Consider the following 2950-nt stretch of genomic DNA (forward strand, 5'->3'; position numbering starts at 1 on the left):
TTTAATGTGTGATCATTTTCGGGTGACATATTGATGATTATCAGTCAGGGGAGCTGAATAAACTGATAAGGTTTGAGGTCACGCCTTTTGCTTTATCAGACAAAAGAAAGAGTGGCTTTCATCCCAGCGCTCCATGTCCCTAATCTGCAGGATTAGGCCGCCAGGAAGTTCACTTCAGGGTATCTGAGCCTGTGCACATCCACATATTTATTAGCATTTACTGTAGGTGCTTTTGGTTCATGTTTTTCTTTATTTGTTTTTCTTTTTGAACACTATTAACGCTGTGTTTTGATTTGTTTGCTAACAGAGGGGTGACTGAGTTTGACAGCTCGGGTATTCAGGGTCACATGTGCTGCAGCAGCTGGCAGATGAAGAGGGAGGGAGGTGCCTGTTGGGTTAAGAGCTAAAGCGGCTTGGGACAGATGAAGACTGCACTCAGGCTCTCTGCCAATCGAAGCCCAGCCAACAAACCACTCTCACTGACAGGGCAGGACAATGTTGAGTTAGGCAAAGCAAACGCTCCATGTTCGTGACACACACAGCAGGAAACACATAAAAGTGAATTTCTAAAAGGAAACTCCTAAATTAAGACTGAAAATAAAACTATTTGCCAAAAAAAATACCTTGAGGTGTAACCAGCGCCTCCTAGTGTACATAAAGTATAAAGGAAGGAGGTCCCATTTCATTTTAATTTGGGTCCTCCATTATTTTATCTATGCATTCGTTTGGACAGAGATCTGAGTTTTCTTTTTTTTCCCACCAACTTTATTAAACTGAAAGTTTAAAAAACATACACCTGTCCTCAGCACAAACGTTCAGCCACTCGTGGGATTTGTTGAAGTCAGCCACTTCCTCATTTCGCATGTGCAGGGCCTCATCTTTCCACGATGATTCCTCTTTTCCTCCTTTTCTACACTGGGTTATTACTGAGACATTTATTGAGCAGTTTATCCAGAACCTTAGTTGTTTCGTCCTGCAGAGTGGCTCTGACGCGCAGTAGTCCTCTGCCTCTCGCTTTTCACATAGTATAAACCCTCAGTTCCACTGAAATTGGTCCATTTTGTAAAACATAAATAATAACAGAATACGATGATTTACCAGTCCTTTTCAATACTACAAAGACAAGAAAGTTCATGCTCAAATGGATACATTTTTTGTTTATTTATTTATTTATTTATTGCAAATATTCACTCATGTTCAATTTGATTCCTGCAAGTGTGGAGAAAGGAGCTGCTGATGATCTGAAGGACACAAGCTCATATGTGAAGCATGGTGCAGGTGATGTCATGGCTGGGGCATGCTTGCCGACTTCGGGAACAGAGATCCATGATTAGTTGTAACATTAGACTTTGTTTAATAAACATATATTTTAACTGTAAAATAAAGACTAAAATACTGTAGGATGTTCAGTTTTTATCATGTTTAAACTAAAAGTTTAAAAATATTTTACACGGACGGGGCCATTTAATTTACACGCAAAGCATTCTGGGTAAATTATGACGTGGATAGGTCCTCGGTGCGAGGCTGCTAGTGAGCTATATCCACCCTGAAGGTTAATCTTGGACAATATCTGATGATTCACTCTTTTAAATGAAACCAGAGAGCGTTGACAGAGAGGAGAAGGTAGAAATGACTCAGCCTGGAACTGAAAATATAAATGGTGGACAACAGAGCTGCTTCATGGAAGAACATTTACATCTACATGTAAATACCAGGAAATAAAAGCTGACATTCTGAACTCTTGTCTCATGCTCATCTTTAGATCTTAAACCCAAATGCCTTCAGTGTACAACAAAAAGAAGAGAATTTGACTTGCTGTTCCAATACTTTGCAGGCAACAAATTCAAAATAAGTGAATATTTGCAAATTAATAATAATAATAGTAATAATAAAGTTTATCCATTTGAACATTAAATTCATCAGACAAAATTCTTACGTTGCCTAAACAGAGATGGTGACAGTTTAATGTTACATAATTAGGCAAACAAATACTAAAGTAAAGTGAGAGACACCCCCTTCACCCTCACACACAGACATCTTTTTTTTTGTTTAGCACTTTTTATTTATTTTCTTTTTTCAAACACAGAACTAACATATCACAAAGTTGGTGTAGCTATGATACAAACTTAAGTGTGAGGAGCTTAAAGATAAAGGAAAAAATATAAAGAAAAGAAATAACTAGATACATAAAAATAAAACTACTTGACATTATTTCCAGTTTAATTTAAGTTCTCCTTTAAGGAGGTCAGACTGTGGATCACTGGGCAGAAAGTCCATCAGGGGCTGCCAGGGGGCCTTTAAGTTTTCTGTATTGTCACTTAATTTTGCACTTAGACTCTCCACTGGAATGATTCTAAATATTTCCCTGTACCACTGAGTTACCGTGGGAGGCTTATCACAAATCCAGTTTCGTAGAATACATTTTAGACTAAAAAATAGTAGTTTATTATTGAGTTTGTGTTTTTTGCCTTTTAGTCTTTGATCTGGAGATGGTAGCTCAAACATCTTTTTAACCCATCAAGCACCTGTAGGATTTTGATCAATATAAAAAAATAACCAATGATGGTGTGTATAATCCACAAGCCTGTAGCTTTATGTTTTTATACCTAACCCACTGTGTGAGGAATTCTTTTTCTTATTACATGTATGTTTTTTTTTATTGTGGCATGGTCTTATGTGCTCTGTTTCTTTGAAAGGAAAAAAATTGTATAGGTCCTCTGGACGGGTTCTTCTTTAATGAAACGTTTCGTCTCTCTTCCAAGAGACTTCTTCAGTCTGAGAGTTTCAGGCAAAATTCTGTCCAGACGACCTATAAAATTTTTTTCCTTTTGATTTTTTTACCTGGATTACTGAGATGCATCAGGACATTTTGAGACATTCCATTGACTTCCATTATATTTCTACAGCCTAACTCTGACTAACCTCACAGGTACCTACCTGACCCTAAAAC

This window comes from Austrofundulus limnaeus, unplaced genomic scaffold, assembly GCF_001266775.1.
Source record: "Austrofundulus limnaeus strain Quisiro unplaced genomic scaffold, Austrofundulus_limnaeus-1.0 Scaffold3, whole genome shotgun sequence".
Classification (NCBI taxonomy): Eukaryota; Metazoa; Chordata; class Actinopteri; order Cyprinodontiformes; family Rivulidae; genus Austrofundulus; species Austrofundulus limnaeus.